A 16615-nucleotide genomic window follows, 5' to 3' on the forward strand; every position below is an offset into this window, starting at 1 on the left:
AAAACACAATGTGCTGGTAATTCTTAAATTTACTCAACTAAGGAAGTTTCCTTTTTGAAACCATCAACAAACTATCAAACCCTGTCTCAAGTGCTGGCCACATGCCAGCCCATGTCTATGTAGGCAGCGAGAGGGTTCTCCGATTTGCAGTCAATTTGTCATGCAACAGTAGGTGCACTACTGAGATGTTGTTAAAGAAAAGAATAAAGGATTTGTAGGGAAGGCTGTGAATGGACTCACACAGGAAATTACAGTCTATTCACTTTATCTTTTAAATGTTCCATTCCTAATCCTAAAATGATAGGTGAGCAGAAAACAATTTATTGTGAACTCTTAAAGGGGACCCACAGCTAATTCACACACAATATGTTGGTTCTCACCTCACAAATACCTAATTTGCACAGCGCCACATATTATAAAAAGAGTCACACTTTACAATAAGGTTTATGAATTGGCATAAACTAATGTTGTAGTTGTTAATATGAATTAATAATGGACAAACACATTAAGCATGAAATCAACTTTGCATTAGTTAATTTGTGATCAACTAACCTATTTGTTACATGATATTTATACAATAGCTTGTATTTGGAGGGATCAGTTTTCAATTTCTGCTCATCCTCATTTTCACACATGATCTTGAAAAAGACAATGGTAGAAAAATATTACATTCACATATGACACTACAATAAGTCAGGCAGAAAGACATAGTCTCTTCAGGTTCAGAAAGGAGGCATTTCACACTGAAATTGGGAATACATGGACCAACACGCCAGGCCAGAAACCCTTGTGGGGCATTAAAGCCCAGACTTGATGCTCAGACTCAACTCTCAAAATGCAAAGCATTTGACATCAGGAACGTGTGCAAATTAGGATTAGCGATATTCTTTGTCTGTGCTTTAACTCACGGCACCCAAGACATGCGGCCTCAGCACTCGTCACGGCATGAAGTGAAATATGCACTCACACCGCCTACACACGCGTGGGTCATCGCCGGGTTGAGGCATGTGGCATGTGCGCAAACTCAGATCCACGTCACCACTTATGCTTTGGCAATGAGTCCATTTCCATTTCACCGAATGAACGCATTGGCACATGTGGCCGTTGGGAGTCACATGAGAGCCGCGTGGATGGGCGGTGCCGGGGGGAAGGGGGGGATAGGTCCTGTAGCATTCATACAGCGGAGTCACCTCCATGTGCCCGCAACTACGCACACAGTCAAGCAAGGGAGGGACTGCAGCAAAGAACAAGAGACCGACAGGCTTGCACAGTGAGCAACAATTACATTTAAAAGCAAGTAATTACTGTTTCTTTATAGGAAAACACAGAGTTGAAAAAATGTAAACCTTTATATAACCAAATGTCACATGAGAGACCTCACCAGGCAGTATGCCGCAGGCCTGTGGCCTGCCACTCGCATTTTAAGTATAACCTCCGGTTATGAACGCTATATGCAGTCCTACTGAACAAGTTTTCTTTTATCCAGTGGCTTCACAACCAAGCTGTAGACAGGGGTTTAAAAAGAGGTCAAGACCAAAAGGTTTACATTCTTCATGCCCATTACTGGGCTGGTTCTCAAACAGTGTCTGTCTTTAAGAGACCACAACTAAATGACAAAACATTTTACCAGACTGGCATCATTGTGTCTACAGCTGTTGGTAGATTTCAAAATGGTAAACTCCTCCAGACATTGTTGTATTAACAGTGTGGTTTCCCAAGAAACACAAAAGTAATGTATTAGAGGATTTTATGATGTAGGGTCATCAGTAACACTTTACAGCAAGGCTCTTTGAATTGGCATGAACTAATGGGAGTTGTTGGGAATCTGTACAGCTCTGTTAAGGTAATTGTACATAATTAATAATGTTAACAACTATGACTACCAATTAGTTATTGCAAATTCATTTTGTAATGAAAAAGTCAGCTAATGTATTTGTTAACGACTAACTAAGTAGAAGCTCATCCTGTGGTTTGCTAATGTTTAAATATCATGTAACAAATATTTTAGTCAAATGCATCAACTAATGAAAGGTAAATTTCATGCTGAATTAATGTATTTTGCCATCATTAATTCATGTTATACATCAGTCTTGGTGAATACTCGATTATAATTGGAGGCTAGGTGGTGATTATTTTTGTATAATCATTCAATCTTTGGCAGGTAGTCCCGGTAAAGCCTAATCACCATTCTCAATTAATACACTGCCTGCAGTTTGCCAAGAAGAGACAAAAAGCCAGCAGTGTGATACGAGTTAAACAGGCATTCTTTTTATTTACTTTTTTATAAACCATGACTTTGTCATACCAGTAAAGTGATTTGAATTTAAAAATTGTGAAATGGCATCTGATATAACTGTGAATGGTTTTGTGAAGTACAGTAATGTTACATCAAGATAGGAGCTAATAGCCGTAAGCTCTCTAATGTTTTGGTAGATTGCTATTGTTACTATTGTAGATATATAAGTGATGTCCGTAAATGGTTGTTCGTAAACAGACAACTCTCAATGAGCTATCTTTTCTTTTTTTGGCTATCACCAGCACAAAATGGAGAAGCTGACTAAGTTAGTTAATTGCATAATGTGTAGCCCAAGATGAGTTTGGTGTTTAAAAATGTTGGCGTGAAATTGCGAACAGGTAGTTTCAACAGCAGTTTTTAAAAAATGGTGTCCCAGGAACACACCTCTTCATACTGCCTGTACCCAGCAGGGCCTGGCGAGAGGTTGGTGACTCACTTTTAGGACTTGCAGCAGAGGGGAGTCAAAAACGTAATAGTTTTGGATTAAAATCCTTTGTTTGGATTGGAGTTGGAGGTTTGGAGGTTTTTCTTTATCATGGTGAGAATTCTTCGGTCATCAAATGTAGGGGTCTTCCAGGCTTAGCTTACCAGGCTTTTGTGATTACTGAGCTCACCAGTGCTCTTACTTGCTTCCAAACTGTTGGGTCTAAGGTTTGGCACAACCCTGGTCCTGAAATGGGGGCACTATATCTAAAAAGTGTTTGTAATTTCTACAAAAAAAATATAAAAACATACCCTTTAATAAATTCTGAACACATTAACCATATGTGGATTGTTTAATTACTAATCTAAAACCATCAGTTGACACCTCAGAATGTCCGCTACTCTTCAGGGATGATACACTGATTTAATAATGGCAAGAAGAAATGCTGCAATCTGATATAAAACAGAGGTCACACCCCGAGCGGCCAGAGTTCTTTGCCTCACTCTTCATTTGACAAGGGTGCACTCCTTCCGAAGCACATTTTCTTTACACATCCTATATAGCTTTTTGGATGCATTAAAATGCAAAGAGCGCCAAATGTGTCTCCCACCCCCCATTTTACATCTGTCATCAAATCAATTTCCCAACGAGAAGCTGTGGTGGGGGAGGGGAGGCCTGCAGTAAACAAGCTGCACTGGCTACACGTAACCAGTGAAAACAATGGCCATGAAATCTACTCATTTACTTTAACCCCCTTACCCACCAGGCAGATTCACGACCAAACACATCAGCCTTTGCCTGACTACATTTGCTTCCCACTTTCCAGAAGCACAGAGGGAGATTTCTGAAAAGCACAAAATTATGTGTTGGTGCAAATGAAACATTTGGCTGTGCATAAACATTTTAGTCAGCACTTTTTTTATTTTTTAGTTAATTTTAAAATATAAAAAAAAAAATGTTTTGTCTAATTATGCAAGATGTTTACTGCCTCCTAATAGTGGCCTGGGGTAGATTCTCTTTGTGCTCTCCAAACAAAACATTGAGAAATTTGAGCTGATTAGTTATTCTCGGCTGTAAATCACAATGGACTGTTTAAATTATCATCTATTGTGCAAGGCTATCAAATTAAGTCTTGTTTATTCAGCTTGAGACTCACAATCCAGACAGAATCCAAATATTCAAGTAAAGCTGTTGCTCTCGATTATCACAGCCTGAAGTATCAGCCAAAGTGGGTTTCTTTAAGTCCTGTGTCTTCCACCCTGTTGAGAGCTGTACCATCATGTCCATGGCCTGTATGACCTGAACTCTTGTGTCCAAGGCCTGTTGTTGTGACCTGAAACCCACTGTTCAAGGCCACACTCATTCTAGTCACTCAGTTCTCCATCTGTTAAAAGTTAATCTGCCCTCACAAAATTGTGCACAAGGAGCTTAGTGGATTTGCTACAGCAATCATAGAACACCAGCAAAGCCGTGTCATCAACACCTGCTGGAAGCCTTCATTCGGTTCGCCCACCTCTTCTCCTGTCTCCATACCCTTGTTGCTGGGGAGTACCTAAAGTCTGCCCCAATGCACTCTGAGCTCTAGCTGCAAGTCAGACCTGGGTCATATACAAAATTATTTTGGATTCAAATACTTTTCTGTGCTCAATTGAGCTTGCCTGGTGAAATTGAACTGACCAAGAGGACCAGAAGGAGGGGTTTGCACTTTCATAGGTTCCAATAGACCAGGCCAGACAAAGACCAAACAAGCTCAGTGAAGCATAGAAAAGGATTTTAATCCAAAACTATTACGTGTTTGACTCCCCTCTGCTGCAAGTCCTAAAAGTGAGTCACCAACCTCTCGCCAGGCCCTGCTGGGTACAGGCAGTATGAAGAGGTGCGTTCCTGGGACACATGCAAACCAATGAATCCCGCTTCAGTTTGCCATTGGACTAGAAGGTGAAACTGGAGACAACAAGCTGGTGGATACATTTTTGTTACGCCTTGTGTTTCTGCTTTCTGCTTTCTGCTTTTCTGCCGTTTGACTGTTGAATATAGTATTAACTGATGACCCGGTCACACTTTGCAATAAGGTTAATTAATTTGCATTAAGTAATGTAGCTATTAAAAGTAAGGAATAATCCACGACGAGGTGGTCATTACATGGTTTTGATGCACAATGCAGAGGCGAAGAACCACCGAGGGTGGTTGCCTCTGCGGAGTGCGTTTTTTATCTTGGTTAAAAATTCAAGGTTTTAAACACGGCTTAAAACACGGTTTCTTATTTGCAACTTCTTATCCGTAATTTCTGGTTGTAATACCATTTTTTAAAAACTGCTGTTGAAACTACCTGTTCGCAATTTCACGCCAACATTTTTAAACACCAAACTAGTCTTGGGCTACACATTATGCAATTTGTAGATACAGGTCAGGAGCTTCAGTTAATGATCACATCAACCATCTGAATGGGGAAAAAATGTGATCTAAATGACTTTGACTGTGGAATGATTGTTGGTGGTTTGAGTATCTCAGAAACTGCTGACAAAAGCTGACAGGAAGGCGAGAGTAATGCAAATAACCACACATTACAACATTGGTATGCAGAAGAGCATCTCTGAACACACAACGGATCATAACTAAGTGGATAGGTTACAGCACTAGAAGTCTAAAAAATAAGTATAAAAAAACCTAATAAAGTGCTCACAGAGTGTATACTGTATATAAAAATTTAGAAGCGTGTGAATAAAATAAATTGGTCAGAGACATAAAATATAAATGTTTCTCACTTTCCGTGAAATGTTTCTGTAAACACTTGAGTTATTTTGCTTGAAGCCAAGAACCAAAATGATCCAATTCACAACAAATCTTGGGACAGCTGGTAGACTCAAATTCCCATTCACAAACTATTTTCTTCATACAAAATGAAAACTAGCACAGTGTCTGACACTGGCACATATCTTGTCATGGTAAACACGTTTAGTGGCAATATTAGGCAATATACGCCAAAGTGGTGCTGGAGTGTTTCTTCATTTAGGTAGAATCAGTTTAATGCTTTAAATGCATGCAATTTCTATAATTATTATTCAATAAAGAAGGTTATCATCTTCTAGAACTTTGATTTGAACATGATGTATAATTCCGATTCAATATCATTTTATTGACATTTAGATTCAGCTTGAATTCTTCCTCCAGCACCTCTTCATGCTCCTAGTTCATGCATTCACAGTGTGATTCACACATTGACTAATTCTGATGCACACCAGGAAGCAATATGAGCAGGATTCTCCCACATACACACATACACACACAAAACAGACAGAAAGATGCAGAGAGAGAGAGAGAGAGAGAAAGATATATCTTAATATGAGATATCTTATTAATATTAAAGATACTTAAAATATGTTTTCAGTTTAAGTGTTCAAGCTTGTGTTGTAAGTGTTCATGCATGTTATATATTTGATTTCCATATTTCCGCGTGTTTCTATGTACAGGATTATATTGTATTGCTTTGGCAATATAAGTGTAGTTGTCCTGCCAATAAAGCAAATGAAAATTAAATTGAGACTGTCTGACCATGGTTTAAGCAAAGTTTCTCCTGGTCAAACAGATTAACAGGCACTGTTAGAGCATGATTAATCACACTGCAATCACAGACTCGATCTCTGACACGCTTGCCATTAAGATCCTTTAAATCCCGCTGAATTAAGCACGGAGCTGCAGGCAGACACACAGCACATGCACAAACGCATCACAGTGGAATGCGCAGCATCGACCAGTTACCATAAAAAATGGTACTGATAAATCAGAAGTCCAGTCTTCAACTTATGATGATAAACATCGACAGAGAAGTATAAGCGAGGACTCTGATCGAGGGAGCACTGCTCCTGTGACACCACCTGCATGCCCTTAATCCAACTGGGCTCAAAGCCATCAATTTCCTATCAATTCCTATCAATTTCACATACCGATCATCCGGTGTTGCATCGGTTACAAACTCAGTTTTTTAACACTAATGAGTGATCAGATCTGAATCTGAATGGTGCTGCCCAATCCTGGCTCGATTTACCACTTAGACTCATTGAATAGAAGGTGTGTCCACATGAATCTTGGCTTGAGACTTACCCATATCCATCTCCACATCAACTGACTGTACAAAGGTGTGTTATAAACAGGGCAAATGGGTTTCTTTCCAAGTCGAAGACAAGGGATACCATACTAAAATTAAAATGACTCCATGAAATTTTATGTCAAGATAAGCTTTATGTCAAATTAAGTAATAAAACCAGTTCTATGAGTTAAAATGGCATAAAGGAAAATACATATTAGACAATCACCATATTTGGTAGCTTTTTAATAAGGAATTGCTTTCATCTTTAAAACACAGTATCCAATGATGACATTCCTAGAAATGCTATCCATCCATCCATTATCTTAACCCGCTTATCCGGAACAGGGGGGCTGGAGCCTATCCCAGCATAAATTGGGCGAAAGGCAGGAATACACCCTGGACAGGTCAATTCCTAGAAATGTTTTTTATTTATTTATTTATTCATTTAAAGGGACACAGGCACTCTTATGAAGCCAGCCCTAAAGGGTACAGTGTCTATAGAAGCTCCTTTTTTAGCAACACTTCCGCAGCATCAGTCACCAATGTCACCAGAGACGCATGCATTTTTGTACAGATAAACAGTGCCTTCGCTCAATTGGTATATCTTTTCTTGACTTAACTTATGCCCATCAAATTTTAAATGTTGGGGAAACAAAAGGCATCTACTTTCTAGAATCAATGGTGGACAGCTCACAGCATGTGGCTCAGGTGGAAAATGGCTGGATTAGGCTGAATATATTATCAGTGGTTGTGTTCCAGCTGGATTCAGTGATAGCCAATTAAATGAGCACTTTTTATTCCCTTTGAGACCCATGTGCTCTGCGCCCCTGCGTACTGCCACTTTTTGCTGTCGACCACTACAATGGAAGACACGGATACACTTGTATTTGTTTGAAAAAAAACATCAATAATCAGTTAAATATATTAATGATTGTTAGTTTGTCCCATTACTTTTGGTCCCTTAAAAAGTGGGAGGCACATATACAAACTGTTATAATTCCTACACCGTTCACCTGATTTAATAAATTAAAGCTGAAAGTCTGCAGTTAAAGCATATCTTGTTCGTTTCATTTCAAATCCATTGTGGTGGTGTATAGAGCCAAAAAGAGGATAATTGTGTCGATGTCCCAATATTTATGGACCTGACAGCAATTGTTATGGGCCAGTGTTAGTTTCCTAATAAAACCAGTAGCAAAATAGGTTAGATGCGTTATGCGCTAAGAAGAAATAATGAAAAGTCGGCACTCTTGCAATTTCATTGAACTAAAAGTCAGGAAAGATCATAACAATGCTAATGATGTCATTTTACAGCAATCAAATGACTTGGTCGATCAACTGTTGCTCAAACGGGGAAAAAAGGCACAAGACCATCATTAATTCACAACAATGGCATCGCTGACTTAAACTAAACTTGAACTGACTGATCTCATTTAGATGGGGAAAAAAACGGTTTAGAGGGTAAGTAGGGCAGTTGCATATTTCCAAATGTGTGCCAGAGTTACGATTTTTCTTGGCTCCCCCATTTTGAATATACACGCTACAGGCTACACAGGAGGCAGCCTAAAAACAAAGTTCATGTGTGGGTCAAGCTGCCCAACAATATACCCTCCAGACAAAACAATAACATGGCTTGTTGTTTACTGGTGTCTTTGATATCCAATGCTAGGCGGAAGAGCACAGAGCACAGAGCACAGAGCACAACTGGGGTTCTTATTTTACCTAGGCAACAATATTAAAATGTTTAATTTTCCTGAGATCAAACAAAAAACTATCAAACAAAAAAGTGACAGCCCTCGAGAATCTATGAATCTGTGGATCTATGGCACCTCAAGCTGACCGCCAAAAGCAGATGATGTTAAATGAGCTACGATCTTAACGACAGTCACTTAAAACTTAAGATGAAACGATTGTTCAAGTTGTATTTTTTGTCATCCTTCTCACTACAGATGGGTGTAAGAAAAAGAATGGAATACAGTATCACGGGACCGCAGTGCAGTACAAGAACAGCCATAAACTACGGGTTTACACCATGGGTACGTACAGAGAACAATCAACACCCCTTCAGAAGATTTGATGCTGGAGGCAGAAATCGGACAAGTGCACTGTTCCATTTTTTTTGCAAAGGCCTCAGCTTTTTGAATGCAAATAGCAAAAAATGATGTTCAAATTCACAGATGGTTAAGGTAATATACACTGTGGGTAATACTGACTAATTGCAGAGTGACCATATTCATGTCCAAATAATATGGTCTGTATAGGAATACGGATACCAACCCCACCCTCTATTACATAACTTACTAACAACTTGTCATTAATTTTACACTCAATTATACTAATTTACTCTGCAATTAAATCAAGGCTCTCACAGGCAATAAGAATCAGTGATTAAAACCAGGATACTGCCAACTTTTGAGGACAAAATGGATCAGCTGGAATGACTTGCTTTTCTTGGCATATAAGGTCTGAAACAAATAGCTGCACAACAGACAGAGCCATATTTCAAAAGATTAATGATAACAGTTTTTTGAAAGAAATTTAAAATACAATAATAATGCATAAACCCAGGAGGAGAATTCAAGTGAAAGACTAAATCAGTGGCTGAAGCAAAGCGGCTATAAAGTCCTGTTAATTCTGGCAATACGTCAGGATTTAAACCTGAGAAACTTCTCAGCTGAAGAATCAGCAGCACATCTCGGACATTAATTAATCAAGAACGGCAGTGCTTTAAATCTTGCGTGCACCAAACACGTCCTCCGGATTTATCATGCATTACTGAGAACATGACAGCTGTCTTATATAAACAAGTACTTGCACCGACAGTATCTCTCAGCCAACAATTAGCTACCTTTAGCTGGGAAAAAAAAGTTCTCAGTCAGCACAGACCTGTCCGGGTTCCCTGGAACAGAACAGTAAACACTAGACCTGCATCTGTGGCTTCCCTTCAGCAGATTATTCGAGAGAGAGGCAGTGGGGAGTGGGGAGTGGGGGGACGAAATGCACTCTCACCCACCTTGCATCCGAACATGAGAGAGATGGTGCTGTTTGTGCAGGCTACTTTGCAGTGGCACAGCATCGGCGAGAAGCAATCCGAGTTCTTGATGCTGGGAGACATGGTCTCGGAGCGCGGGCACCTCAGACGTTCAGCGAGCGAGCCTCCGGAGGAGGAACGATTCCGCCTGCCGCCTGCTCTCGGCATCCACCCTCATTCCCCGGCTCAGAGCGCGGCGGGGGGGAAGGGGGGGGCGAACGAGCGGCGGAGCGCGCTGCCTTCATCCGGCGCTCCGGTCCCCTCTCTGGTCGGAGGAGACCTCCGGCACCTCCTCCTCGCGAGCAGGGGGAGGATCAGCGGCAGACGGAGAGGCGTCTCCGGGGAAGCTGGGGAGCTGCCATGCCGGTGGATGCAGGGGGGGGGACGGAGCGGCCCCTCGCGTCGGGGGGGGGGGGGGGGGGAGAGGGCAGAGATCGCACCTCTGGCCGGACTCGGGAGCGATACCGGTCCGTCACTGCTGCTCCGTCTGCGGAGGAGGCGCAGCCATAGCGACTGTCGAGGGGGAACACTCCGGAATGGCCGGCAAGAGCGAAAGCTGGGAATGGGAATGGGAATGGGAATGGGAATGGGGCGGGTGGTGGGGGGGTTGGTCTCATGGGGAGCTGAGGGGGGAGGAGCTACTGTGTTTCAGCGTGGGGCTGATCACATGGACCGCAAGAGATCGACTGAACGTTTTCCCTGCGAGGGAACTCCGCATCACAGGGGACAAAAAAAAAAGAAAAGAAAAAAAAACTACAGAGCACTCAGGGTATTGAGACATGGGGCGATGCTGCAGGGTAGACTAGGGAGATGCAGAGAGATGATGTGGAGTGGAATACAGAGATGCAGGGGGATAATGTAGAGTGGAGTAGAGATGTAGGGGGATAATACAGGGTGTGATACAGAGATGCAGGGGGATAATTCATGGTGGAATAAAGAGAGGCCAGCTGGAATCCAGATGCAAGGGCAGAATGCAGCAGAGTGGAAAAGACAGATGCAGTATGGATGAAGGACATAAGGCAGACTAATGTAGGAGTGTAATGCAGATAACAACAAAGATGGAGGAGGAAAGCAGAGTGCATTTTCCTCACTTTTGCAGCATGTTTACCAAGGGAGATAGAAGGTAAGGGGTGTTGGCAGGGGGGGCGGGGTCAGATGAGGGTTGACACAGAATGCCCAAACGACTGATGTGACCACTGCAACCCCTTCATCTGGGGATGATCAGGTAGGGGTCGGAGGGAATGAACACTTCACTACTTCATTCGCCGACATATGAGAAGGGATGTGAAGGGGAATGGACAAGCTCCTGAGTGTGCTCTGGCAGACAGATGACTGAAAGCTTTAGCATAGCATGCAGCAGTGGACTGAGGAAACACAGCAGTGGGCCTGAGCGTGTAGTTTTTCATCGGTTTAAAAGCCAGTGGAGGGTCAGAGGGGGCGGGGGGCGGTTGCGGAAAGTTCCACATGAATTTGCTAGAGGGAGAGTGACTTTTTGTTAGGCACTCTTTTGCATAAGAAACGGTAATCAGACTGACTGTTGGAGTTTCATTCTGCAGCAATTAGAACCGAAAGAAAACCACCTCCCCATTTTATCTGTGTTGGTGAAAAATCTATTACAAAGAACTGCAAACCACATACAAACCTCAAAGACCCATAGAGACGTTTTCAGAACACAGGGAATTCATGGATTTTTTTTTTCTTCCCCAGATTAAAACATTCTGGCTTTATGGTTTTTTCGAAGGTTTTCTCAGTTTTCTGAATCGGCTGCCTGGCCCTCGAGGAGGAGCTATGCGACGTCCCAACCCGTCCCAGCCCCCCCCTCCCCTCCTCTCCCTGCCACTGTAAATCATCGGAGCCAGAGGAGCGGTTACATCATCGGCATGCTCAGCCGCCTGAGTGCAGAGGGACACGGGGCTCCTGCAGGGATGGCACGTGTGGGCGGCCCTGTCGCCCCGGCGACGTGCGCCACCCCCCACGACGGCTCCCCCCCACCCCCCCGGGGACAGCGCATGCCAGGCTCGCACCTCAGCGGTTCGCCTCGGTCGCGTTCCCAAAAGAACATGGCCTGACCCGAATTACCCTCCGTTCACGAGCCTGTCTTCATTACCATAATGTGAGCAGTCAGCAAGGGGAAACCCTGGCAAAGAGCTCAGAGCACACACGCTGACAGACAGTGTAGAACACAGAAAGTGCACGGCAATTTGTCCCTGTAACTAACCGAGACAGCGTTCCAGCTACACAAAATTATGTGTACACGTATAAGTCTGCTGTGCTTATAATGCTGTAGCCTCAATGTTAAATCACCATTACCACGGGCACATTGGTAAATGAGATGAGACCTGCTATTGCTATGCTAATGTTATCTTCTCTCCTGAGCCATGCATTTCTGCTTCCTCTTTCTCAGAAATGCTCCGATCCACTAGCTTCTCCAAATCCAGTGTCACAGCCTTGAGAGATGGCACTAACCATGAACCCCCGACTGACTGAGCTGATAAAACGTGCTCTCTGTCAGCCCTGGCTGATAATGCTAACCAGCAGTGTTGACCAGCCAACCCTGACCAAGTTAATTGTGTGTGCTGACCAGTAGTGCACCCCGATCATTCCCGTTGTTTAGGAGAGCACATGCAGGGTTGTGAGCGGTTGGCTGTAAGAATTTTTTTTTTCTCTGGTTACCGCTGTCATCCTTTATGAAGGAGCTCAGCAGGTGTCGTATTGCTCACAGCCTCTAATGAACACACAGGAACAGAATGCGTCCAGGATAATGAGCATGTCTGACAGTGAGTTGATTGACAGCACTTCAATCAAAAGAAATCTGGCTAGAAGGAACAAGATGGAAACAACAAAGCAGTGATTGCTCAAATCGATCAGACAGTCCATGAAAGGGAAACCACAACAAACCCTTTTCCAAATTACATAAAGATTAAAGGTAAACTGTAGTCACTTTCATTACCCAACTTTCAAATGTGAACACGGCACAAAATAATTCTATATCAAAGAATGTGTTGGGAAGTTGTCTACTATCAATACAACAAATCTTTCGGCTTCATCAGCTTTTAAAGGAATGGAGAATAGCCTACGTATATGTAAAATGTGCAGAGACTGTAGCCTATTGTGGTAGGTTACTGCCTTTGAAATTAGAATTGTCCTCTTTTCTGGGATGCAAATATTGCTGGGAAACATGCCTTGTCCAAAGTGTGCTTTTTTTAATAATGGAAGCAGATTATGTCATTAATTAGCTAGGTTTGGTGGTGTTTGAACATCAGCTAGTTATGGAGGAAGATGGCTACAGCAGAGAAGTGAGCTATCAAAGGAAATCAAATTAGAAATTTTAGAGACAACAGACCAGCAGAAAATGTAGCGAAGTTGTCGGAAGACTTTTTTTATGCAGTCGCCAATCAACAACAAAGCTTCACTCAAACTACAGCAGGTTCCAGCTGTATAGAAAATAACATCTATGCTCAACTTCCAGACCCAGAATGGTTCAACGCACCTCTACAAACAGTCAACAAACTTAAGCAAAACTAGCCAATAAGGTGGGTGAGGGTATGTTGAGTAAAAGAAATCTTTCTGATCTTGAAAAGTACTCAGGCATGATAAGAAATGGATTGTATGGTTAGGTTACATTGATCCTCACATTATAGGGAGTAATCTTGAAGATTATATGTATTTTGTCATGCTGGGCGAAGACTTGCATGTTAGATTGGGGAATATTTCCTGTGTGTTCCCTGTAGTTTTTGAGTGTTTGAGGACCACGAACATCAAGCCGATAATAGGTGGATCTTATTGCAAGATTATTATTAGCTAGCTAGTAGCCTATGATTAAACTTTGTGCAGTTTTTGGCTTTTGCAATGGACTGGCTAGCGAACTCATAGCCCAGTGGTCAGGAAATCTGTAACGTTAAATTATACAAACTGTATAAAGCTAACAAAGTGCTTTTCCATAAGATTAAGTTATTGCCTTGTTTACCTCTCATAAATCACCACAGTGGTGTTGCATGTAAAGCCATTGTCTTGCATAGACCTGCAAGGTGACTTCGCTAACGTTATTCCCTAACAATCGGTGGCATACACTTGTTTGCCATATAACCTAAAATAATGGAATTCCTACACGGATCACGCAATATGGATGTAAATACCTTTCAATCAGAGCCAACTGTAACCTCATATTCATTGGTTTGTTTAAAATCCAATGTGCTGGAGTACACAGTCAAAACCCATTGATCCCTGACTAAAAAGTTGATCCCCTAAAATCTGCGAATGCCCCCTCCCAATCAGAGCAGTCGAGATCCAGGGCTGGTATCTGTCATTTTTTATTTATTAGTCTGAACAGTGCAAGCACTTCTGCAAGTTGCCACCTCGCAGCAGAGTGCCATCTAGAATTATTTACACTCTTGACAAAAAAACTGAGTCAATTACATAATACAAGTACTGAGCTTTATGTCTAAATGTGACAAATGATTCAACCAACATCAAACTTTTCTCAAAATATAACCGTCACAATAAATGTTTTTGTTTATTTCCCACAGTAATTGCTTTTTTTCTGGCATCCCTTCCAAAAGGCCAATTAGCATGGAAGTGGAATCTGATGGTAGATTTTGAGACGTTGTGTCCCTAAGTTGCAACCAAGTTTTCCTCTCTAACTGTGACCCTTAAATATTTATTTGGCTTCCAAACCATCTGCCTCACAGTATGTGGGAGTAAGATGTCCTCTACCAGGCAGGTTTATAGCTGTTCCAGTGGTTTAAACCCCCTTAATTACTGACCTACAGTAATTGTGGAAAGTGGCATCTTTAGTTTTTCACTTATTTGTCAACAACCTTTTGTCTTGCTTCTTGGAAGCAAGTTGGATTGCAGTTACATTAACTAATTTATATACCCATTTGTACAATTGTGGCATAGATTTTATAATTTTGGGAAAAGAATACTTGTGAAACAAATTTTTTCTTTGAGCACTAAAATAAGAGAGGATTCCAGTTTTTGATCACAGAAATAGAGATATCTAGCTCCTTGGCCAAGAATCTTCTAACCCAAGTTTAACCCAGGATGAATAGTCAAGCTCCTTGTGCTACACTGCAGCAGACATCAGATCCTCTTCTTCACACAAAAGACCACGGAGCCACTTGTCCACTGCCATGGCAATGTTTTTGTTTGGACTTTCGTAACGACGGTTTATCTGCCTAAAATCACACGCCACGCCACTTTTGAACGCCCTTCACCAGCTTCCAGTGGCTGTCCGCATTCAATTAAATGACTCACATTGGCATACCAAGCTGCCAAGCTGTGAACGGAAACGCCCCCCCCTCCCCCCATCTTCAGACAACACTCCAACCAGACCTCTCTGTTCAGCATCCTCATGCCAGCTGGCTGTCACATCTCTTCCTACAGCTGGTATCCACCCCTTTGCGGGCCAGGCTCTTCTCTGCCCTTGTCCCCCAATAGTGGAACAACACCCCACAATCATACAGGAAGGCAGGTTCACAGGCTGTTGTCCACAAATGTCTAAAAATGCACCTCTTCAGACTAAACTTCAACATTTCCGTTTTAAAAATAAAATCCCTCATTATCTGTAAACAACCACCAAGATTCACTCCAGTTAAAATATCTACCCTTCATAAAACTGTAAAAGACAAAGAAATCAAACTGCTACCAAGATGCCAGACCTGGGTCAAATAAGAAATTGCTTTGGATTCAATTACTTTTCTACACAGTACTGAGCTTGTCTGGTGTATTGGAGCATATAAAAAACTCCGCCTTCTGGTCTTCTTGGTTGGCTCAGTTGCACCAGGCAAGATCAGAAAGGTATTTGAATCGAAAACAATTATGTATTTGACCCAGGTCTGCAAGACGCATAATCCTGGTTCCTTCTCCCTGGCTCCCACTCAACACAATTTTTCCTCCACCACTAGGTTAGGTCATACCTTTATCCCTTTTGGAAAATAACTGCCTGTGCATTGCATGTCAACACACAATAAATGCACCCAACCATACAATAAATAAATAGCCCACAGAAATAAAATGTCAGATCCCCAGCCTATCACAACCAAATATAACCTCTCACAGAAGAACTGAATATTTTTAAAGAACTATCTTTTAGATATTAATCCACACAATATCTATAGGGCAATTATATTCATCCTTGAAATAGTGCCAGAATGTGGTGGTGTTTTTTTTGTTCTAAAAATGTATTTGAATTTGCTTCTTTGGAATTTCAACCTTGAAAAAAATATGAAGAGCATTCATGCTGTGTAATGTAGGTAAATATGTAACTGTATATATTTCACAGTAGGCAGTACCCATCCACCGAATCGGTTAGCGAGGCTGAAATGGTGGACACACAGTCAGTTTTATTTTATACCAGAATATGGGGCAAATCAGTTCACTTGACCCCTGTGCCTTAACAGCCCGCCCTCATTATTAAAGGGATAGGCTCCGCAATAAGCTGGCCATAGGCCAGAAGAAAAATGCAGGGCACAGGCAGAAAACCGTGTCCTTCAGATAGCAGGGCTGAAGGTCACGTGCCGCATTAGCCTACATGCAAACAGCTGTAAAAAGCCAGCGCATCCATGACTACCCTCTGTCTAAACAGCTAGTGTCCACCAGGCCTAGTGCTGTTCGGCTCACTGCGCCCACCTCTCTGACGATTCAAAGAGTGGAGTGATCCTTTTTATCTGCTGGAAGAGAGATCCCCCCACCACAAACACGGTTTCTCCCACACACACCCCCCCGCCCACTCGCTCTCCTCCCCAAAGCGCTTTCACTCCAGCATCCGCTGCTACACAC

General features: G+C 42.2%; 1 protein-coding gene and 1 long non-coding RNA gene across 16 annotated transcripts in view; one reads left to right on the plus strand and one right to left on the minus strand.

Moving 5' to 3' along the window:
• dlg1b (discs large MAGUK scaffold protein 1b) overlaps positions 1 to 16615 on the minus strand; it is a 144701-nt gene that overhangs the window by 93765 nt on the left and 34321 nt on the right. The gene's annotated exons all lie outside the window — the stretch shown is intronic.
• LOC133128471 (uncharacterized) lies at positions 1200 to 13012 on the plus strand. Its single transcript, XR_009708755.1, has 3 exons — positions 1200 to 1270; positions 8754 to 8840; positions 11577 to 13012. It is a non-coding gene; the product is annotated as an uncharacterized LOC133128471 (long non-coding RNA).

Source organism: Conger conger, chromosome 5, assembly GCF_963514075.1.
Source record: "Conger conger chromosome 5, fConCon1.1, whole genome shotgun sequence".
NCBI classification, from domain to species: Eukaryota; Metazoa; Chordata; class Actinopteri; order Anguilliformes; family Congridae; genus Conger; species Conger conger.